This window comes from Carettochelys insculpta, chromosome 15, assembly GCF_033958435.1.
Source record: "Carettochelys insculpta isolate YL-2023 chromosome 15, ASM3395843v1, whole genome shotgun sequence".
NCBI lineage: Eukaryota > Metazoa > Chordata > Testudines > Carettochelyidae > Carettochelys > Carettochelys insculpta.
Genome location: NC_134151.1, coordinates 14,853,659 through 14,878,799, shown reverse-complemented (window position 1 = coordinate 14,878,799; position 25,141 = coordinate 14,853,659). Strand labels below are relative to the sequence as shown.

The following is a 25,141-nucleotide window of genomic DNA, read 5'->3' as shown; positions in this document are numbered from 1 at the left end:
AAAGATTTTTTTGTCTGCTCAAGAAAGGAATTAAAATGGGCTGTTTTGCCCATCCTCCCAAAAGCACACCTGCTTGATAGGCATCCAAGGTGGTCAGTGTCTAGTCTATGTAGAACAAATCTATGTTAATTTGAGTTGACCTGGGAAGGTACATCTTGTTTTCATGAAGTACATTGTGCAAACAGTGTAATATCCTAAAATACAGATCACCTGTAAATGCAGAAAGTGTTTGAACAGCAGAGGGAAAATATCTTCCATAAAAGTCCTTTCATATAATCAGAGTTCACAATTCCATTAGTTCCCTTGCATCTCCATTTCCTATCTGTTCCACCACTCGCCCTGTAAATGGCTTAATCCTGCACCGATGAAGTTAATGAAAGTTTATCATTAGTGTCTATGGGAGCAAAATCAGGTTCATAATTTTAAACCATATCTGCAATTGTCAATTATACTGACATTTTAAAAATATCATTGACTCTAAGGAAAGCAAGCTAAAATCAGTTTTTCAGTAGGTTTCACTAATGATTCTTTTATGTAGAGTGGCAATGAACATTACATGTCATTGCCAGGGTTTATGGTGAGTGGCTTATTTAGCAAGTTGCTAGGGTTTCCACAGAGAAAAGAGAATCATTTAGAGGAAGATCTCCTTTCTCATTCTGTTAGAGCAGATAAAGGAGAGAATATTAAAAGCAGATGCATTATGCTCTTTTCAGTGCATAGGACAGATGTTGCAGAAGTAGAACAATGCTATGCTGGCTGCTCAGCTATCTGCATAATTAGTCTTCAATAATATTTACCTCCTTCTTAAAACATTGTCATAAGCCTACAGGAAATCTTGTCATGTCCTTCAGTATTCCTTCCCAACATGCTGTATTCATTTTTCCAGAGTAAACAATTCTACCAGTATATAGGCTGAACACAAGTCTTTTCTTCCACCACCATCTCCACGAATATGACTGATTGTGAATACCGCTTTATGGGTTTTTCTAATCTAACAGATCCCTATGGCTATGTCTGCATAAGAGGGTTTTTCCAGCAAAACTGGGTTTTTGTCAGAAAACCCACAGAGCATCTACATGCAAAATGGGCTTTGTCAACCATTTGTCAACAAAATTCAGCACATCTGCCAGCAGTGTTATACATCTGCGTGTACAGGTATAATGACTTTTTTGATGTTTTCCTGTCAACAAAACAGGTGTGTACAAGCTCTGAGACCCTTTTGTCAACAGACAGGACTTCTGGATCACCAGGCAGCCCTGTTTGCAGAGCTTGTCATGAACCATTCTTTTAAGAGAAGGCCAGGCAGTCTGGCTGCTCTCTGTCCACAGAGAGGGTTGCTCTTTCAATCTACTTTAACGTGTAGACACAATCTGTCGACAGAAGTTTTGCTGGGAAATCCCTTCCAACAGTCACATCTGTTGACAGCTGCTTCTTGTGTAGGCAGAGCCTAAAGCTATATCTACACTAGAGAGTTGTGTCAAAACCTGCAGAGTGTCCACATTCCCAAGGTGGTCTGTTGACAGTAAATCAACAGAACACAGAACCTCTGTTGACAATATTCTGCTGCTCCCCCATGAGGCAGAATGCCTCTGTTGACAGATTCTGTCAACAGAAAGCCAGTTTGAATGTTCCAGGGGGCCTTCTGGCAAAAGATAGGGTTTCCAGGACATTGAGCAGCCCTGTCTGCTGTGCTTCTTGTTACCCATTTTGTTGAGAGAGCAGCTGGGCAGCCCAGCCACTCTCTGTCGACAAAGTGGATTGCTCTTTTGATCCATTTGGCAGTCTGGCTGCGATCTGTCAACAGAAGTTTTTGACGAAAGATATCTTCCAACAGAAACTTCTGTCGACAGCTCGCTCTATTGTAGACATAGCCTAAGGCTTTTGTGCAAAATATCTGCAAATCAGCAGGAAATTGTGATTACTGGCATTGTTTGGAACCTAGTAAATATGCTACTGAACCATATCTAGTACTTCTAAAGTCTTGCAAAAGTGTTCGCATGGTTTATGTGTAATGTGCAATGTACAAGAGTAGTTTGGAGCCAATGATCATAAATTGGAGCATTAGGCTCTGATCCAGCAAAACATTTAGCATATGTATAATTTTAAGCAAGTGAGAAGTCTTGGCACCTTCAATTGCTTGATTGTAGGTGTAATATCTAAGCTGCAATCCTAGAAATCCTTATGTAAATTGCTTAACATTACATAGATGATTAGTTACCTTCTGAGTCACCATTTGGTTCCTGATCTGTTCCTATATTCAGCAGCAGGTATGACTACTCTTGACACCTTCTTCGGGGTTTATGGTAGCACCAAAAGAGATCTCTCAATTAGCTTGAAATAGGCTTGCATTATGTGAGTGCTATTTCCTTAAGTTCTCCATCACTAGGCAGGCATCTTATAAAAAAGGTCTTAACATCACAACACAACTACTAGCCATACTTATGTAGAATGCATATTCACATAATAATCAATGCTGTCCTATGGAGCTATTTTCTTTTCACCCCATTTTGAATTGTTGTAATCTTCACTCTGTTTAATGGCTTTTGCACACATAGGATAATAGCAAAATGCATGCCTTTGGATCTCATCCATTGTTTAATCCTTTATCCAGGAAGGGTTGTAAAAACATAGCCCAGGGAAAAGAACTATGGACAAAAATGCCTGTGTAAGATGACTATACTTATTACACTTATAAATATGTAACCTATTGTATAAACTATTATATTATTTAAAATAAAGTGCAGTGTATTTTATTGTTATGAATTTCAATTGTATTAAAACTAACCAAAGATTGTCAGTGTACTGTGGACCAAACAGGTATTCTATGGACAGGAAGTCTGGGAAATCTGGAGCCAAATGCATCACCAGAATCTTTGCAAGTTTCATTGTACGGATTTTGGCTTTTTACTTTTCCCCCCAAAAATAAGTCATTGGGAGGTCATGATATAATCCTAAACCCTGGCATTCTTTTCACTGACAAGAAATTATTTGTTTAGCTATTGTATATCACTTTCTCATGAAATGTGGGACACAGAGTGAGGAAAATCAATTATCCACTAATGTGAACTATCTTCAGTTAATTCAAATTAACTGCTTTTAGCAGATTCCAGACCTACTAAAACACAATTCCTTTTTCTAGACATCAGGTATCTAGTGCTAAAGACTTTTCAGATTAATTAGTCTTTCCCTAATGTTGGCTTCTGAGATAATTAAAAATAGCATTGTGTGGACATATTCATGAGGAGAGATGGCTTTAAAATGGCATTTCCACAGGCCATGTCATAAAGAAAAGTGTTTTCCACCAACAGTGTACTGAAAGAAAAAGATGTATTTGCCACTCAGATAAACAATGATCCACAGTGCCGAGATATAAGCGGTGGATATCATAAACATTTCCATAAATAGTTAATTCAGAGAAAATCAAACTTCTCTTAACATAAGGATTCTAAGATATTTTTAGATTGTTTTAGCATCACATTAAATCACTTCTGCCACTGGAAATTTGTAATATTGGCAAACTGTGAGTGCAAATACTGTTGCTTAATTCATTTTATAACATTGGCTGAATATGATCTGATTTAAGGATTATAATAAGAAACTATTAGGGCCCAATCCTTTGTTATTTACTAGAGCTTCTCTGTTCCTTCCCAGTTCCTCTCAGGGTGGGAATGGAGGGTGGCTTTATGACATATTTACACCTTCCTGTCAAGCTCAGACAAAGGACAGCCCCTGCTGTAAATTAGAGCTCTTTTACTGTTGCTTTATATTATAATCAGCTATCTGATGCCCCCATGAGACCATTGTGAAGCTAAGAATAGTAAATTATACTATGACCCTCATAAAGAACACACACTATGTTCATGTCTGGCTTAGGCCAGTGCCACCGACTGTTTGTCATATTCATATTGCCAGAGTGAAATAAATTGAACAGTTCCATATACAGAATCTGTCTCAGTAGAAAGAATGATCCCTTGATTTGGGATAAAATATAGTAGAAAACATTAATTTTTACAGACTTGTATTGTGCACAAATAATCTAGTTTTGACCAGCTCTATAATAAGTCAAAATGGAGTAAACAATCAAACTTTGACAGAAGTGAACGCATAACTTTTGCTAAAGTTTTCATGAAAGTTTTTTCCCTGTTTCTATCAGCTCTAGTTACAGTCAGCATTCTAGGGCCTGATTCAGTGTCCAGTGAAGTCAATAAAAGACTGCCAGGGTCTTCAGTGGGCAGCTGGATTGGCCAGGCAATACTGAATATCAAGGTAACTAAGAATCAGTCTGTTCTATGCCACTTTCTTCTCACAACTTATATAACACAATGATAGAACTTGGTTAAGCTTGTGAGATGCTCTCTCACTTAGAATTAACAATAGTAACTTTCCAAAACTATATTATATAACATTTTTAGAATTTTTGTATGGTAGAGGGCTCTCAGGATTTCCCTTGTGTCACAGATCTCCCGAAGCTGTATGTTATTCCCTTTCTTCGCTGACCAAACCTCCCCAAGCTTTGTTTAGTAGTTTCCTTAAACGTCATTCAATGTATTTTCTGGGCTGCATTCTATCATCACTCTAGGATAGTCTTATTCTTCTGCATTCCCCAGCTTCCATGTGCTGTTCTCCAGAAACAGCCCAGCTCACTATAGCCATTTTGCAGAAGGGAGAAAGTGCAGTCTCCATTACATACCACATCATTTGAGTTTAGTTTCTACGCAGCAACTCAAGAAGCAAAAGCAATAGCCTGCTGTATCCTCCCCAATCATCATCGATGAAAGAAGTTTTTAAACTTTGGGTTGGGAACCCAAAATATGTCCAGAGCCTGTTCAAATGAGAACAAGAAGTCCTGTGGCACCTTATAGACTAACAGATATCTTTTATCAGGACATCTTGTTGTTCTTGAAGATACAGACTAACAGAGCTACCTCTCTGACATTCTAATGAGGTCACCAGGGTGAGCACTAGGAAAGCTGGGGTGCAGGGCTGAAGCTGAACCTTGATCCTGAGCTCCATCCCCACTTGGGGTGATGGGCTTAAGGTGCAGTCCTCCCACACCAACTCTGGGCAATGAGGCTTGGACAGAGGTCCCCTCTCCCTCTGTCCACAATGGCAGGGCTCAGGCTGTGACCCTCTCCCAGGCAACGTGTCATAATTTTGTTGTCAGACATGGGTCACTGCAATTAAATTTGAGAACTCCTTTTGTATGCAATGCTTTTGTCTCTAACCAAACTGAGAAATAAATGTTTCTATTCCTTCCGAACGCAAGTATGCACGCTAAGTTACAGGTTAGGAGGCAGATCCTAGATATTATTGGAGTGTGCTGATTTGGGTGAAATTTTACATCATATAAATAGAGATTTGTCAAAGTTTCAGTAATGAAGTTTTTGCCTTTTTTTGTCTAGAGAACTCAAAGTTGAAATTGTAATATATTGCAGTTCTGATTTGAATCACGTTACTTGAAAAAAGTTAAATCTCAAAGGAGCTTCCTACTTCAGATGCATCACTGAAGTTTGCACTTTGGAATAATAATAATAATAATAATAATAATAATATGCTTGCCCCATACACTTTGGTTAAAATATCTGCTAAAATAGGTAGTCAGATGTGAATATACATAAATTAGGTTTAATAGGAGACATGCTTGACCTCTGTGAGATAGATATCCACTGAAATACACACTGGAAATATTTAGGTCAGATGGTAATACCGTTATTCGTGTGGGATAGTGAATGCCTGTATTGTCCACTGAAGCCAATAACTACTTGTGAAATGAAATACTACTCAGTGGGCTTGCCTACACTACCACCTTACTTTGAAGGAAGGATGGTAATTAGGGTGTTGGGCGTTTACTAGGCAGCAATTCATCAAGCAGATTCCCCCCCATGGCAACTTTGAAGTTCTACACTTCAAAGTACTGGCACGCTTTTTGAGGAATAAGAGGACTTCGGAGTTGCCCTGCCACTTCGAAGTACCGACGGGTGAACTGAGGCTAGACCTGTGCTGGTACTTCGAAGTTTAAAACTTGGAAGTTGCCACAGGGGACTGGAATTTGCTTAATGAAGTGCTGCCTATGCATGGCAGCACTTCATTAGTAAACTCACAACACCCTAATTACCATCCTTCCTTCAAAAGAAGGTGGTAGTGTAGACAAGCCCAGTATGTATAAGAGATCAGCTCTGGTTCAGTTCTGAATTTTGCTGGCTGGGTGAGGGGGAGGAGGAAAGAGACAGCACAAGAGAAGTACTAGATCTTTGTTCCTTGGACAAGTTCACCAAAATATCAATGGTAGTCAGGAATAGAACCTGCTGCACTGTTTACTCTTTACACAGCAAACCTAGTAGGAACCACACAAGCAAAATGTAATCCATATAACTTTGTTCTCCCACTACATATAACATACAGGATCAAATTACCCACATGAAACAGGGGATGCAACACTGATCTGACAGGATTCTGGTGAGCTTCTGAAATTAAGAAAGCTGTGACGTCTCTCAGAGAATTTGCAAACTATTTAAAGGGCTGCTACCTTATTCCTACACACTACTGAGCCAAAGTCTCCTGATCCCCCAAGTCCTGTGCCTTATCCACTATACCTCCAAAAACATAGCTTTGATCCAGGAACCTCTCCGGAAAGAGGAACATAGAGAGGGTAAATAGAAGTTACAGAAATCTCCTGGGTCTAGTGAGTGAATTTTACTCCTTAAAATAACATTATGCTTTAAAGCTCAAATAGGTGCCACCCTATAATCAATATCAGTGTGAATTTCATGTGCAGATGTCATGTAAAAAATCATGTATGCACACTGAAAAATATAAGAGCTGTGTCCAGCACCTGGTCATTAGCAAAGTTAGAATATAGGTTTTCTGACAGAGAAATGTTTTTATAATTTGCTGTTTACATATCATTTACATATTAGCTGGTATTTAATTGTTGTCCAGTGACCAGTCTGAACTGCATGTTAATGGAAAATTATAAAAAACACCACAGAAAGAAACTAAAAGGAGGATGAAAATATTGGAGGGTAAGAGGAGGATAAGAATATGAAAACCGTTTCTGTAACCATTGTATTACGTTTGCACCACATTTTGTGCCAAGTGGGACAAGTGAGGGGTCTAATGAAAGTCACTGAACCTATTTATGCTAATTGTATATCTCTGCCATGTTTGTATATACAATTATAGATATTGGCTTTATACCTGTATTTGAAATGTTTTAGAGCTGGGATTCACAATGGAAGGTGTGATCACCTCCCAGTCAGGTGACATGGGTTGAACAAAGAAACAGAGACTCAGATGTCAAATCCACATTGACTGAGATGTGCTGTCTAACCTGGCAGTCAGTCGCAGAATGCCCTAACAGGTAACCTGCTCAGGGTATCCTCCATTGCCCTATGTGGGGAAGAAAGGGTTTTCCTTCCACATGGCAAGACTATAAAGAGGTCCCTGGCAGTGGACATCTTTGTCCTTCAGTCTCATGAGCTAAGCGTGCTTGGACTAGGGACCTGATCTTCAGGAGATGTGTTTTCAGAGACATTAAAGAAGGCAGCTTGTGCCATCAGCTATATCCTGCATGCAATTTACTACTTTGACAATTTTCTCTCTCTCACACTATTCTTTCCTTTTTTTAATTAACCTTTAGATTTTAGATCTCACACCAAACATCACACTGTACCAGACCTTTAGAATCTAAGTATATATTGACTTGAGAATGTGGCTATTCCCTTTGGGGGCTGGAAGAATCTGTGTGGATTTGGGGAAATCGGTTCTCATAACCTCTCACCAGTATAAGGAGGGTCACTGGTCTGGGCATTAGAAGCAGTTGCATAATCTGTGGGTGTGCTTGGGTAACTTCTGGAAGACCAGAGGGGCTAGCAAGGGGTACTTTTGTGACTGGTTTGGTTCACCTTATTGAGAAGGAGACCTCAGACTAAGCTGTAAATGGCCCAGTTTAAAATTTTTTCTTGGGGTAGATTCTCTCACCTGTGCTCAGAACCCCACTAAATATTACACGTTAGTTAAACTGAGTTTCTAGAAAGCATGTGGTGGTATTGTTTTATGTTTAAACATTTTTTTGTAATATTTACTGCCACTTTGTTTTGAGGTAAGTACATGTATTCTTCTTTAACACATTTAACTGATATAGTATTAAGGAATGTGGTAATCCTAAATTGACTCTCACAAGCTGGTGTATACTGTTCCTTGGAAACATCACTCTGTCTACACAGCAGCCTTCTTCTGAAATAAGCTATTTCCAAAATTTCTTATTTTAACATAATATTCTGCACACAAAAATGCATTGCAAAATAATACTTAGCTAAGTGCTATTTTGAAATACATTGTCAACACATAGATCCTATCTTGAAATAGAACCACTGGATGCATTATGGCTTATTTCACAATAGGTGCTATTCCCTCTCTCTCTGTAGCCAGGAGGGGGCATGCTAATGAACCACTTTGACAGATGCTGCTAAGGCGCTGCCATGAATATGCAGTGCCTCATTAGGATAATGGCAGCAGTGCATGATTTGAAAGTGCCAGTTTTGAAACCCATGCTGCCTGTGTAGCCAGAGGCCTTTTGAAAAGACGCCCCTGAATTTGAAAGTCCCTCCTTCCCAAAACCAAATTTTGAGATAGCTATTTTGAAAGAGGCACTATTCCTTGTGGTTGCATCTAGACTAGCAAGTCCTTTCAGAAAATCAGGCCCTCTTCTGAAAGAACAAGCGGAGCATCCATACACAAAATGCACTGTTTTGAATTCCTTTTGAAAGAATGTGGCACTTTTTCTGGAGGTCCTCTTCCTCTCCCAAATGAGGAAGAGCGCCTTTTTTCTGAAAGATTATTTCAAAACTAAATGTGTAGATGCTCTGGCGGCCCTTTGTTCAAAAGAGCGGTTCTCATAGTGTCAGGTTTTTCGATCCCTGGCCCATTCTTTCAGAAGAGTGGGGGCTGTGTGGATGCTCTCTTTTGAAAGAACAGATTGCTCTTTTGATCTGCCTTTGTGTGTCTGGATGTGTTCTTTCGAAAGATGATGTTCCAGAAGAGATCTTTTGGAAGATCATCTTCTGAAAGAGCATTTAATGTAGACGCGGCCTATGAAACGAGGTTTACCAATTCTGAAATAAGATGCCTGCTGTTTCAAAATTATTTCAAAATAGTGGCTATGTCGTGTAGCTTTCGAAATAACTGTTATTTCGAAATAACTGTGCTGTGTAGACATACCCTGAGGCTGTGTCAACACCATAGTGATCCTTCCAAAGAAGTTTGTCTGGAAGAGATCTGAAAATTTTTTTTTTGAAAGATCGCATCCACACACAAAAAAGCGGATTGAAAGATTGATCCATTCATTCAACAGAGTGTCCACACAGCCCCTGCTCTTTCAAAAGAAAGGGCCAGGGATCAAAAAAATCCAGCACTATCAGGTCAGCACACAGTCATATTAAAAATAATCCCATTTATGATGAGATAGTGATACAGTATTTCTTAATGGAACTTCACTATATATTTTCTGCATCTATTTAACCTCTGAATATGAAACCCTGAGTTCCTTCTGAGCTCAGCTGGCCTGTTCATAAAAGATTATCTCTCCATCTGATAACTTTCTTCAGCTTCTCTAGAAGCACATTAAAAATGAAAATCCATGTACATCACCTGGAAAATTAAAAAAATCTGGGAAAACAGGACCAAACTTATTAAAGTCACTGAGATTACAAACACTTCCTGGAAAGAGATTCAAACAAGATGTACAGAGGAGCACAAAGGAAGACTCAAGGACAACTGAGTAGAATGAAATCACAGAGATAGGTTAATTGGAATGGGTGGAAAGGCTTTCTGTCAGGTGTAAGCACGGGGAATGTCTAAATAATGCTGAGAAAATTGAGTTAGATAGTGTACACACAACACTTACAGCTAGGTAACAAAATTCATTTTCTTATTTATTCATATATGCATGAGGGAAAAGGACATCTAGAATTAAATCTGAAGTCAAGCTCATGAACTTGAGTTGGGTGCCTTCAATTGTAGTACAAGAAGACTCGTACCATTAGGATCTGTTATGCAGGTCTGGCTTCTAATTTATTTTGAATGTTTATTGAAACCAACTGTTTGTGCTTCTGTTAGCTAAAGTAAAAAGCAGAAATATTGATAATCCAATCTCATTAGAAGAGTTTTGTTTTATTATCATTTTAAAAAGTACTCAGAATAACAATTACATTTATATTAATTTTCAGTAATTGCACTAAAAACATGATTTTGCCACTCAAGTCTTTTAAGAAAAGAAATGCTTTAAATAACAATTGCAAATGGCAAAATTTTATAATTGTTTATACTATGTGTAACAGACAAAACCATCACTGTCATACTGAGATGTATGAATTATTAGTTCTTAATAAAATAAACTCCTTGTTCTGTGATTAAGTGTTATATCTACAATCAGCATCAGGGACTGAAGAATTGCCGGGCCCCTGGGCAATGTGGGAGAGGCCAAGGTTCTGTGCTCCCAGAAAGGGTGGGGCCTTAGGAAGAAGGGGTGTGGCTCTGGACAGACAGCCCTCAGCATCACCCAGAGTTCATGGCATGATGCTCCAGCATAATTTAGAGGGCTTGAGGATCTGGCACAGCTTCTGTTGCAAAATGAATATTTAGGCTTCACATGTGAAGTTATAAACACTTCTACCAGTAAATGTCCTAGTGCTAACTCTTTGGACTTGCCTACACTACTTCCTTTTGGAAAGGATAAAGTACGAACTTGTCATAAACTTAAGATGTTGTATACAATAAACAGGCTTCTGATTATGTCTTACAAATGGCTTGCTGTCAATATTTGAAATAAGCAGGTCACATTATGTTAATTAATTACATTAATCACATGGTATGTTTTCCTGACTGGGCAACTTATACAGATAAATAATTCAGTAGAAACAAAGCACTGAAAATACTGTTGTAACAGATATCAAATTGTCTTCCAAGTTATTTTTCTTAGAGTGTGAACAAATGGTCAGTCTTAGAAAGACATACAAGCTGTGTCTACATAAGCCCCTTCCTTTTGGAAGAGGCATGTTAATGAGTCAGTTCAAAAGATGCTAATGAGGCACTACTATGAATATGCAGCACCTCATTAGCATAAAGGCCACTGTGACAATTCGAAAGTGGCGCTTTCGAATCATGTGCCGCCCGTGGACACGGAGGCCTTTAGAAAGGACCCCGGGGTCTTCAAAAGCCCCTTCTTCCTATCTGGTGTTAGGAAGAAGGGGCTTTCAAACACTGGTGGGGTCCTTTCGAAAGACCCAGTCTCCACGGGTGGCACGCGATTGGAAAGCGGCATTTTTGAATCGCCGCAGCCGCCATTATGCTACTGAGGCAGTGCGTATTCAGGGCAGCACCTCATTAGCATCTTTTGAACTCGCTCATTAACACGCCCTTCGGCTCGTGTAGACACAGCTACAATGTTTTAGCAGTATATAATGCCAATTTTATGCAGAGAGGCGTCATAATGAGAATCGAGGGATTTTGCTTTCTCCTTGGTTTCTAAATAGAGTCAGTTCTAGAGATGGTGTTGCACTCTGGGATTTAAACATTAGTGCTGAGCTGAAGTTCTTGCAAGAGGCATTTGTCTGCCCATTGCAGATGCCTGTAGATGGAAGCCTACATTTATGCATCTAAGAAGGAGAGCTGTATAAGATAGAATAGTATTCCCCAATGCTGTGGAATTTCCTCTGTAGAAGTTGGGTTCTGAGGAGTTAGAAAGTTGAAGGACCAACTGGGCTCTGGTGTACTTGTTCGCCCAAAGCGTATGGAGGAAGAAACTGCAAAATACTATGCTGATGACCTCTCTGCATTATGAAGTCTCCTGTTTCGTGTAAGTAAATAATACATGTTACATTTAGATTATGCCCAGACTGTGTATCACTGGGAAGCTGACCACTAAGGCCTGGTGGATATCTATTACTCTTGGGAAGTATGTAGATGCTTTTGTCAGGAAGCTGCGCTCAAAGGCCACATCTACACAAGCAAGGTGTTTCAGAAAATCAGGACCTTTTTTAAAAGACCACATGGAGCATTGACATACAAAATGTGCCCTTTTGATCTGAAATTGAAAGAATGAGGCTTTTTTTCAGAATCTCTCTTCTGCTTCTGGATCAGGAAGAGCACCTCCTTTAGAAAACTTCTTTTAAAAAAAAACTATCGATGCTCTGCAGGCCTTTTTTTCGAAAGAGCAATCTTCATCACACTGGATTTTTTTGATCACTGGCCTGTTCTTTTGAAACAGATAGGGCTATGTGGATGCTCTCTGTTGAAAGAGCAGATTGATCTTTTGATCTGCCTTTTTGTGTGTGGGCATGCTGTTTCGAAAGATCTTCCAAAAGACCATCTGTCAAAAGATCGCTGTAGTATAGGCATGGCCAAAGAGGTCTTCTCTGAATTCACAGAATGAAATTGTTATATAAGAGCAGAACTGCTGCATGAAAATTAACTAATTAATGCTCAAATCCAGGAATGAGATGACAAGATGCAGGGAAATACTATGGCCACCTCATCAAATACAGAAAAATGAAGAACAAACATTTAAAATACGTGGACTACACTTCTAGCTTATGAATATTATATGTTCAATCATTTTGCTTCCTGAAAATTCAGCCCATAGTCTAAATGAATCCCTTCTAATTTAGGCATTTGGAAGTAAATCTTTCACTCAAAGTATGGTCAAATCAATTTTTAATCAGCTCAAGTAAGTGCACTTTGCATTGTAATTAAAAAGTAAAATTGGGAGACAATTTAAAACTCATTAAGATTCCAAGGGGGGAGACTTCAATTTGGTCACAAGCAAAGTTGTCCTAGTGTTCTGATTTGCAATGTCAATGAAGATGTATTTAGGAAGAAATATACATTACTCATGAATATATCAGAAGGCCATAAGTGAAGTGATGATGAATTATAGTTCAAATTAACTAAAATACCTTTGTTACTTATATGATAACATACAGTCAAAGGGAAGAAACTTGTACACAGTGTTTTCACTGTGAAAATGTGAATTTTTAATGTTTACTTTGTTATATATGCAATTCAATACAAGAGAAATGTTTTCATCAGATGACTTTAAGGAACTGTGAAGGGTTTAATATGTATTGTCCAAGTTGATAAGCATTGATAAGATACCTGTTATTTCCACACTTGCTATGTTAGTTCCTACATAATGCGTGACTGAATATCTGATTCTGTACATCACCAGACTCCTCTTGTCTCCAGTACATGAAGGGAAACTGTTGGGAATTTTATCTCAGGAGGTCAGGATTTGAATCATTGTCAAGGACTCTTTCCACAATGCTTCCACTGCCCAGCTATGCTTAACTGGAATAATACATCCATAAAAAATAAGTAAGGCAATGAAACACCGCAGTAATCCAATGGGGACATTATCAATATGATAAAAATTTGGAAGTATACATTTCCTCACCCCCATAAAACAGATCACCAATCCATTTAAATCAACACATTGATTAAATCAAAAAGGGTTTGGGCAAGAGTCACAAATGCCAGGTTTCACTTTAGCACATTATATCCAGAAGAGGGCATTGATATACACATACAAATCCTTCATTTCACGCATGCTAAGAAATGCAGTTACTGGAATTTTAGTTGTGTTCCACCGTCATACCAGAGGAAACAAACAATGCTTCATTGCCGTCAATAGCAGTATTTATGTTTTTTTCAGTGGGCATTGCCTTGGGCCCATAATGGACTTTAATGGCTGAGCAAGTATAGGAATGGAGTGTCTAGAGTAGAGCTTAGAGCTCAGTATTTTGAATGCATTCAGAGCCAGAACTTATATCCATGATCCCAGCATACAGTGTGAACATACCTATATGATATAGCTTCATGGAATGCTTCTTATTTCTGAATGAACATCCATCTAGCTATGCTGAATGGTGTGAAGGGAAGCCGTAGGGTCATGAAACTGACCTTCCCCAGCTTTATGAAGAAATTTGCACCCCTTAGGGAGGAAAAGCAGCAGCAGTCACTGGTATTCCAGTGCTGGGGCTGCATTATGACAGCACTGCATACAAGGATGCTAAAAGCTCCATGTACTTTGTGCACCTGCATAAGGGTCTCTCAGACTAATGCTTAAACAATACTGTCTGTTCAACAAAGAGGAAATGCCTAACTCTGTAATGGCCAGTGGTAATTACCCTTTAATTTGCTCTCCATATTTAAACTAGCAGTATGCTTACACTGCAATTAAAAAGACACGGCTGGCTCAAACTACACAAATCAAGCTTGGGGACCTTGGGCAAAAGGGCTGTTAAATTGCCATGTAGACATTTAGATTCAGGCTGGGGCTCAGGCTCTAGCACCATGCAAGAAGGGAGGGTATATTCAACAAGGACAAATGCAAAGTATCCCTCTTACAAAGGAACAATGAGTTTCACACATACAAAATGGTAAGTGACTCCTTAGGATGTAGTACTGAAGAAAGGTATTTAGGGAGTCTTAGTGGACCACAAGCTAACTACTAGTCATCAGTGTGACACTATTGGGAAAAAAAGCAAACCTAGTTCTGGGATTCATTAACAGGAGTGTAGAGAGCAAGACTCAAGAAATCAATTCTTCTGCTCTGCTCTGGTCTGCTCTGCACTGATCAGGCCTCAGCTGAAGTACTGTGTCTAGTTCTAGGCACCACATTTTAGAAAAGATTTGGAGAAATTAGAAATGGTCCAGAGAAGAGCAACTAAAATGATTAAAGGTCTAGAAAATATAACCTGCAATAAAAGATTAAAATGACTGGTTTTGTTGAGTTTGGAAAAGAGAAGGATGAGAAGGGACATGATAGCAGCTTTCAAGTGCCTGAAAAGTTGTTACAAGGAGGAGTGAGAAAAAATTATTCTCCTTAGCCTCTGATGATAGGACAAGAAGCAATGAGCTTCAACTGCAGCAAGGGAGGTTTAGGTTGGACATTAAGAAAAAATTCCTGACTGCCAGGGTGATTAACTGCTGGAATAAATTGCCGATGGTGGTTGTAGAATCTCCATTATTGGAGATATTTAAGTACAAGTTGGAGAAATATCTAACAGGAATGATCTAGATGGTCTTGGTCCTGCTATGAGTGTAGGGGATTGGACTTGATGACCTCTTGAGGTTCCTTCCAGTTCTAGTATTCTAGTAATTCTAAGATTCTATGTGCAGAGCTATGGCTTCTATGGAATGGAAATTTTTACCCATTTGCCTGTTACATATATTAAGGCTGATGCTTTTTAATTTCTTTGCTGGCACAAATCACATATTTAATTAGTATTTTAAGATAGAATGTTACACATTTTCAGTTATTAAAAAAATTGAAACATGTTGATGAACTAGAACATGGATATAAATTAAGTCACCTTTAATAAATGCATTGCAACTTGTAAAGACATAGGCGCATGACTGAAGCAATCAAGCTTTTCCAAAATAATAGAGTTTTAACTAGATTTGAGGATCTAAGATTGACAGGGTTGTAATTAAAATTCTCCAGCCTGATTTGCCATGACATGCAGGCATCTTTGTTATTAAAGAGATGTACTTTGATTTTTTTTTATTTTAAACTAAAATGTGATTTTATTCCAAACAAGGCTGTCAAAATTCATACATCTTCTGCAATGACTATTATTATAAAATGAAGATTCACAAAAAAAGAGTAACAAATATTGCTATTGATCCATTTACTAGTCTCTGGATATGGTTATCTGTCTGTCTGCCTTTCTGCCATTCTTGTAAAACCTCCATCACTATACCATTTAGGTACTTCACTCACAGTCTTTCTTCATGGATTCAGTTAATATGGAGCCATATTGTAACTCCATAGTTAAGATTGCAACTAGATTTTCATTGTATTAAACAGTTCCTTTAAGTTCGAATGTTGTGTCTCCAAACAGGTGACAATTTTTTTCTGAGAATCTGAAATTATTTAGTGTGTGTGTGTGGCTGTGTCCATGGGTATGTGAAAATAGGTGATTTTATAATGTTTTTAGAATATTAAGAAACTCCAAAAATACACTAGTAGCTTGTAATCAATGGAAATTTTAAAGATCTATTTTAACGATTGTGTGATTATTTATGCTGGTGCCTATGATGACTATGCCAACTGAGTTACCAGGCATATTACAAAAAGCCTGCAAACTCCTGGAAAGAGTTTATAAATGCCCTCAGGAGTGGAAATCATCTCCCAGGAAAGAACTCTGCCTCTGGTCTCCCTGGACCACATGCCCTACAGTGTCCAAAACCACCATGGCCATCACCCAGCTGCCCCATGACACCAAGGGGACCTTTCAGAAAAAGGCACTCTTCCCCATTTGGGAGCAGAAGACGACCACCAGAAAAAGTCCTGTGTTCTTTGGATTTCAGATTGAAAGAGCTCATTTTGCATGTAGATGTTCTGTGGTTCTTTTGGAAAAGGCCCATTCTTTTTTAAAGGACTTGCTAGCATAGACACTGCCAAAATGGATATTGAAATAGCACTCAGCTATTTTGAAATAGAGCATCCAGACACAATAGAGCCTATTTCTGAATAGAGACCTTGGGTGCACTAGAGATTATTTCAAAATAGCCCCTATTCTCTGTCTACACAGCCCCTATTCCAAAATATCTATTTCAGAATAGACGCTATTCCGCTTAGAATGAGGTTTTTGGAATTTGAACTAAGCTATCTGCTATTTTGAAATAGTTGTGTTGCATAGACACTCTCAAAGTTACTTTGGGATAGTGGCTGCTATTCTGAAAAACTTTGCTGTGTGAGCACACTCTGGTTCCTGTAGACCCTTTTCAGAAAGCATTAAAAGATCTGTAACAATATTAATGATAAAACTCTGAATGCCACAGGTTCAAAAGAAAGGCAAGATGTCTTTGGAGGACAAGAGGCTGATGTTTTACATCAGATCAAGTTCATGAACTATTCAACAGCAAAGATGCATTTGGAGTTTCTGCTAAATAAGGTTAGTATGTTTTCTGTTCAAGCCAACTTTTACTTCCTCGGCTGCTAGCTGCTTTATAGTACCTAAGATTAGGCTCCTTATAAACAACTTAGAATGTCTCATTGCATTGCATCTCATGAGAGCTACTTTAATTCATGTGATGAGAACAAAAAAGCCATTATTATCATGGAACAGAAAGGACTGAAGAATCCATGTTGCGATTCTCAAAACTCCCTACTGGGGTGAATTCCTAGGAGGCTTGGAGAAACTTCCTTGGAATGTAACATATGCTACATTCAGGAAGATGAACCTGATAAGTTAAAGTGAAGAGGTCATTTTAAAACCCACTTTTAGGCAGCTATGGGGAGGGACAACAAGCCCTTAATTCAAAAGAGTTTGAATAGAAAAGTTCTATGTGTTTTTGCTCTGATTAGTTTCCAGATGCCATTCTAGAAACAGAAGTCTATATGGAATCTCCAGGAAAATGGGGTTTGTGGTTTTGAATAAATTTCTTTCATCAAGTTTTCATAGAATCATAGCTATGGAAGAGACTGCAGGAGATATCAAGTCCAATTCAGGGAAACGGAACAGCTGCTCTCAACAACAGCAGGAACTTTTTTTTCCCACTTTTGGTCACTTTTCACATTTAGCAGACAGACCCTGATGTGAAGGAGGCCACCACTGGTGAGTTTTCATTTTTAATTATGCTATACGTGGGTTAAGGCAATTGGGTAATCTGTGGCAGGTGCTGTACCTACACAGCACAGCCCCTTCCTGCCCAGAACAACTTATTGATGTGTCTGGTGATGGAGCAATAATCAGCACCACATTTTGATCACACGGCTTGATTCAGTCACATTTACTGCAATGTGAGACTGATTTGCATTCTAGCACATGATGTTCTAGTGAGTTAAAATTCTAATTTCTGATCATAATTTCCTTCTGTGTCATAACATATAACTGACCCGATGTTCCATTTATGTATAATATATTAATACAGAGTTCTTAACACTCTGTCTTTTGTTCTCCTTCCAGAAAGCTGTCCAAGTGCTTTCTACTGTTTGAATAATTTTAAATTAATATATTTTCTTTAAAATAATAAATGTTCATTGAGATAAATGTAACTATATGACCCCCCCAATTATTAATAGATTCATGACACATTCTGGAAGATTTGCTCTCAGAACATTTTATAGTCTTATCTGAAACTAAAAAAATAATAGTTATGTGAATAATTCATATTCAACACTTTATTCAGTTACTACTTTTACAAAAAGATTGCAGAAATTCTTGAGTTAAATATTTGAACTTATTTTAGGTGCATAGTGCAGTCATGAACAGTCAATTGTGAGAAATTTCAAAATTTTCATCAAAGCATCATTGTGGTTTTTTTTATATGCTCCAGTTATGAATATTTTCAATTCACTCAGCAGCATTTGGTTACATGACTCTTCTGGTATTCGCTGAAGAACAGGAGAGTTTAGGATCCAGCTCTACTATCTCTAGCATAGAACACCTGCAAAATCATTTTCTCTGACTTTGGAGCTCATGTCAGATGACACTGGAATTAGTGGACAGGCCTGCCAACACAGGGAGGACAATAGGGGCTGTTGCGCCAAAGCCCATCAATTCAAAAGGGCCCAGGCCTCTAGCCACCATAGTGTTACTGCTACTGTGAGGGCTGGGGAGTGGACATATGTGCCATGGTCCAGAGATCACCCAGGGCTGGCTGCCCTCCCATGCCCTCCAGGAGTGTGGCGCTCCCCACCACCTTGCCACGGACATGGTAAAGAGGTTGGCTCCCCTGTTGGCAGACAACACATATTTTGGTGCCAGTTGTAATGATATCCCTTTTGTAACTGAGGTTTATCCTGAGTGTTTCCCTTCACTGTTGTCCCGCTGCTCAGTGGTATCTAATTTTGCAAATGCTGTACAAAAAAGACAGACTTGTTAATTATAAGCAATCCACTGGCAATTTCATATGACTCTTCCTAATCAGCTGTTGTGCAACGGAAGTTCTGCCCCCAGAAGTAGTCTTCTCTCGTGAGTAGGTGTTCTCTTGGTGTTGCCTTTCCTACCACGTGCACATTGATTTGTGTGTCATGGCTAATATCATAGAATACTAGAATTGGAAGGGACCTGGAGAGGTCATTGAGTCCAGTCTCCTGCCTTCATGGAAGGACCAAGCATGATCTAGACCATCCCTGATAGATGTCTATCTAACCTGCTCTTAAATATTTCCAGTGATGGAGATTTAACAACTTTGCTAGGCAATTTTTTCCAATATTTAACCACCCTGACAGTTAGGAAGTTTTTCCTAATGTCAAAGCTAAACCTGGTGCTCTATTTTAAGCCCATTGTTTTTTGTCCTATCCGCAGAGGCCAAGGATAACATTTTTTCTCCCTGTAACACTTTGTTGTACTTGTAAACTGCTATCATGTCTCCTCTCAGTCTTCTCCTTTCTAAACTAAACAATTCCAGTTCTTTCAGTCTTCCCTCATAATTCATGTTTGCTAGATCTTTAATCATTCTTATTGCTCTTCTCTGGACTTTCTCCAATTTCTCCACAACTTTCTTGAAATGTGCTGTCCAGAACGGGGGACAAGACTTTAACTGAAGTGCAATCAGTGCACAGTAGAGCAGCAGAATGATTTCTCATGTCTTGCTTGCACGGCTCATCTTAATGTATCCCAGAATCATGTTTGCTTTATTTTGCAACAGCCCCACACTCTTGAATCAAACTTAGCTTGTAGTTCACTATGTCCCTTTCCATAGTACTCCTTCCTAGACAGTTGCTTCCCATTCTGCGCAACTGATTATTCCTTCCTATGTAGAGTACTTTGCATTTGTCTTTATCAAACTTAATCGTATCATTTCACCTGTTTGTCCAGATCATTTTGAATTATGACTCTATCCTCCAAGCAGTTACAATCCCTGCCAGGTTGGTATCACCTGAAAACTTAATAAGTGTACTTTGTATGTCAATATCTAAATCAATGATGAAGATATTGAACAGAATTAGTCACAAACCTGACCCCTGAGGAACCCTAACTTGTTATGCCCCTTCCAAAGCATTGTGAACTGTTAATACCTATATCATCTCACAATAATGCATGACAGTTATTGGTATCCCACACAATAAAAATACTGTATTGACTAATTTATTTGCATTGTGCAAACTTATTATTGAAAATAATATGGATATTGTAGTTTTATAATCTTATTCTCCAATTTCATTTGTATAACCTCTCAAATCCCATTAAATGTAGTCTCCTAATAATTTAATAGATTATATAAATACACATTATTGTAATATTCAGTACTTTATGATGAAATGACTCACAATGTTACCTAGAAAAAAGATATAAACTAATGAGAATAATCATCTTTGATCGTGCTTTTATAGAAATAGTGTTTTATTCAAGTGAATAATAAAATAATCTTATCCAATTTTATTTTAATTTAATTTTTGCTTTAGCTGAGGGAAATCTCTAAATCAACACTGCATTTCTTAACTAGGTAGCCCTATAAAAAACAAATTTTCATAATGATACATTCCTGATGTATTAGAATGGAAAGAGAAGCACATCTTCTCAGGCAGGTTTGCAAACATAATGAGGAGCACTTTAAGCTAGATTCATCCGGGGACAGTCACCTAAGGCCTGGGTTAAGTGGGGGAGTAGGATATCAGGAAGAAATAGAAGGAGGAAGGTGCAATAGTGAAGATTCTTTGATTCATATTGAGAAAGTATGGCAATCAGCTGATTATCTAAGGTGTCTGTATATGAACACAAGTAATCTGGGAAACAAACAGGAAAAATTGGAACTCCTGGCACAGTCAAAAACAATGATTTGATTGGAATAAAGGAGGCTTGATGGGATGATTCACATGACTGAAGTACTATCATGGAAGGGTATAAGCTGTTCAGGATGCATAGGCAAAGGAGAAAAGGTGGAGGAGTTGCACTGTATGTAAGAGAGCAGCATGATTGTGTAGAGCTCTAGTATAAAAAGGGAGAAAAGACTGTTGATAGTTTTGGGTTAAGTTTACAGGAGGGTTCTATAAGTTTGATGTTGTGGTGGGTCTCTGCTATAGACCACTGGTTCAAGCAGATGGGGTGCATGAGGCTTTCTTCAGACACCTAACAAAAGCTTCTAGATCACAGGCATGGGTTCTCATAGGTGACGTCAATCTCCCTGATACCTGCTGGAAGATCAATACAAGAGTACACAGACAATCCAGGGAGGTTTTTAGAGAATTCTGGGGATGTCTTCCTGGTATAAGTGCTGAAGGAACCAACCAGGGCCATGCTAGTTTGATATGCTGCTCACAAACAGATGGTAGGGGAGGTAGATGTGGATGGCAACTTGGGGAGCAGTGAACGTGAGATGGTCAAGTTCAGGTTCCTGAACAAAGGAAGAAAGGAGAGCAGCAAAATACAGACCCTGGACCTCAGGAAAACAGACTTTGACTTCCTCAGAAAACTGATGGGTATGGTCCCCTGGGACACTAACATGAGGGGGAAAGGAATCCAGGAGGTGCAGTAAAAATGCAAATATGATAGTCTACCAGCCTGTCCTAACAAAGAAATCTTTGATAAGCTTAAATGCAAAAGGAAGCTTATAAGAAGTGCAAACTTGGATAGATGAGTAGGGAAGAGTACAAATATACTGCTCAAGCATGAAGGGATGTAACTAGGAAGGCTAAAGTGCAAATGGAGTTGTAGATAACAAGGAATATGAAAGGGAACAAGAAAGGTTTTTAGAGGCATGTTGGCAATAAAAGACTGGCCAGAGAAGATGTGACACCCTTACTGAATGAAAGACGTTCTCAGTGCTTTTTTACCTCTGTCTTTACAGAGAAGTTCAGCTCCCAGAGTGCACTGGGCAGCACAGAATGGAAAGGAGGTGGGAAGCCCTCAGTGGGCACAGAACAAATTAAGAACAGTTTAGAAAAGCTGGACATACACAAATACGTGGGTCAGGATCAAATACACCTGAGGTTGCTGAGGGAGTTGGCTGATGTCATTGCAGTGCCATTGGCCAGTATCTTTGAAAACTTGTTGTGAATGGAGAATGCCCCAGATAATTAGAAAAAGGCAAATGTACAGCCCATCTTTAAAAAAAGGGAAGAAGAAGAAGCTAGGAAACTACAGAATGGTCAGCGTCACCTCAGTCCCTGGAAAAATCATGAAGGAGGACTGCAAGGAATCCATTTTGAAGCACTTGGAAGAGAGGAAAGGGATCATGAGTAGTCAATATTCATTCACCAAGGGTAAATCATGCTGGACCAACCTGATTGCCTTCTATGATGAGGTAAGTGGCTCAGGGGAGAGGTGGAAAGCAGTGGACTTGATATACCTTGACTTTAGCAAAGGCTTTGATATGCATTCTCAGAGTACTCTTGCATCATAAGTTAAAGAAATATGGATTGAATAAAGTGACTGGAAGGTGAATAGAAAGCTAGCTATATCATTGGGCTTAGTGGATAGTGGTCAATGTCTCGATCTCTGGTTCACAGTCAGAATCAAGTGGAGAGCCCCAAAGGTTGGTTCTGGGGGCAGTATTGTTCACCATCTTTAGTAATGACATGGATGAGGGGATGGGCTGCATGCTCAGCATGTTCTCAAATGGCTTAAATTACGGGAGATGTAAATACACTGGAGGTTAGGGATAGGGTGAAGAGTAACCTGGACAAATTGGAAATTTGGACCAAAAGAAACCTGATGAGACTGAAGAAGGATAAATGCAGAGTTCTGTACTTGAGATGGAAGAACCCTAAGCACAGCTACAGGCTTGGGACTGACTGGCTAAACAGCTGTCCAGCACAAAAAATCCTGGGGATTACAATGGATGCAAAGCTGGATGTAAGTCAACAATGTATCCTTGTAGCCAAGAAGTCTAATGTCATATTAGGGTTCATTCGTAGGAATATTACCAGCAAATCTAGGGAAGTGATTATTCTCTTTTATGGCATAGTGGTGAACCCATGTCTGGAGTATTGAGAGGTTTTTAAGTCCTGGTTTAACAAAGACAGGCTGATTTAATTGGGATTGCTTCTGCTTTTAACTATTGGCTTGAGCTCAATGACCTGCTGAGGCCCCTTCCAACTCTACTATTCTATGATTCTATGGTTCTATGAATCATGTGAGAAAATAAAGAGATGCTTTTCAGCTTGTGGTCTCATAAGCATCTCCCATAAATTACTCCAACTATCATAATCTGGTTGATTCCAGAAGATTTTCTTCTGTGTTCTGTATTATATGAATCTCAGTGCATTGGTTTCAAGAATAGTATCCTGTAAAGAATAAGGTAGCTAGGAAATGTCACTGCATTTCTAGTTTGTAGAAAATCTCTTCAGGCAATTGAGAAGCAGAGAGATTAAATGCTTATTGAAAAACTAAGATTTTCGAAAACAGAAAAATGGAAAAATAGCATAATTTTCTTGTCTTTGCTGCATAATTATATGAAGACTCACCAATGGTCAAATAGAGCCACCATATTTTGACATCAGCTGAGGATCTGTCTCTGTCAGTAACTGATTCAGTGGTGGCTCTAAGCCCTGAGATGCTGCCTAGCTTCTTGTGATCATTAATTAAGTTTACAAAAGAGTCCCTCAGTCCTTCATTTTTGTGGTTGGGCCATTCAGTGAAGTTTCCTCCCTATAGGCTTGCTGCTGTTTTTTGGTAAATGTAATTTGGATGAAGATATACTTATTTTTAACTAATTTTATTTTCTCTTTCTTCCTTGAATGACTCAGAGCCCCAGAGAAATAACTAACACTGATTGAGGAGCTAAGTGGAACCAAGTCTGTTGGAAGGAACAAAGGACCAGAGGCACAGGAGACCTAAATTACTGCCTGCCCTTTAACAAGTCATAATACTCCCTTATACCTTTATCAATACTCCCACTCTAAAACAATAAAGTTTCAGTAATGCTATTGCCACATATTCTTCTCCAAGGGGTTAATCCTTACTATTTAATTGTTACAACATCTCAGAAAGCAGTTAATCCTTAGTTTGATCCAATCTGCATTCCCTCAGCATGACTGTCCACTGATATATTTTTGAGATATTATAGTTTTCTGCTTCTTTCTCAATACCAAAATAAAGCACACAAAAAATGGCTCAAGGATAGCATCATGAAATTAGTGCCAGTAAACTTCTCTATCTGTACAACAAACCAATGAAACTACAGTAAAACTCTCCTTAGCCAATAAAGTGGAACTGTAAATAGCACTTTCTCCAGAGAAATCAGCCAGAGAAAAGACGAAATAGTGTGCCATAAATAATATTTAAATTCAGTCAGAACATGAAATGTGCATCACTTTTCTTGTTCTGCCAAGATCGATTCCTTTTTCATTTTCATTTAATGGGCACAGCATTAGAAATGTTGCAGACAAATCCAGTCCTCTACCCATTAAGCCTGACTGTATCTTGTCCTAATTCACCATTACAAGACATGACCAGAAGATAAATGTATCATCTGACTTAATATGAAAATGTGCAAAAGAAATGACGCATCTACTCTTGTTATTTTTCTCATCTATGAAAGTGAATAAATCATTATGTTGGCCTGTAACATTTTGAAAGAAGGTAGATTGCGTAGGATTACTTTTTCTCTTCTAAATTTATTACAGATTGGATTGTACCTTGGAATCTAGTCCCGTACAGCAGAATCAGAGGGAGTAAAAACCTTCTCCTCTCCTATGACACCAAGAGTAACCATACCTTGAATAATGGCTACTTAGCTGCTTACTTCCCACCTGAAATTGTTTAGGGAATTTGTGGAACATAGGCTCTTTCCCTTCTATTCACTGGCAAGGGTGTCTGAGCTTACACAGAGTGGTAACTTACAGCTCATATACGCCCTCAATACATTACAATTCTCTAGGCACAAGGGAAAAACACTCTAGGAATTGTGATTGTTGGGTGTTTCTGTGTGTCTAGCCTTGCTGTCTAGCTTCATGATATTTAAACAAGCAGCTGATTTCACATTTTAAAGCAAAATATGTTCACTAACCATGGGTTTTTTCAATTTCTTAGGATGGATCAGAAAGACAAATGAGTATTTGCTCCCCCATTTTGTTAAATCAAATCCTGCAAATTTACCTTAAAGAAAATGTTGAGTCATTGCATCTTTCATGCAGAAATTGCTACAGTCAGCTTGGAAAGTGCACTTTGGTTACTTTTTCACACATTGC

The 25,141-nt window shown here is 38.7% G+C and overlaps 1 long non-coding RNA gene across 1 annotated transcript in view; it reads left to right on the top strand.

Moving 5' to 3' along the window:
* Positions 1-16,958, top strand: part of LOC142021314 (uncharacterized) — a 114,995-nt gene extending 98,037 nt beyond the window's left edge. The window contains exon 3 of the long non-coding RNA XR_012647662.1: positions 16,846-16,958. This is a non-coding gene — a long non-coding RNA (uncharacterized LOC142021314). The remainder of the gene's footprint in view (positions 1-16,845) is intronic.
* The last annotated feature ends 8,183 nt before the right edge of the window (positions 16,959-25,141 follow it).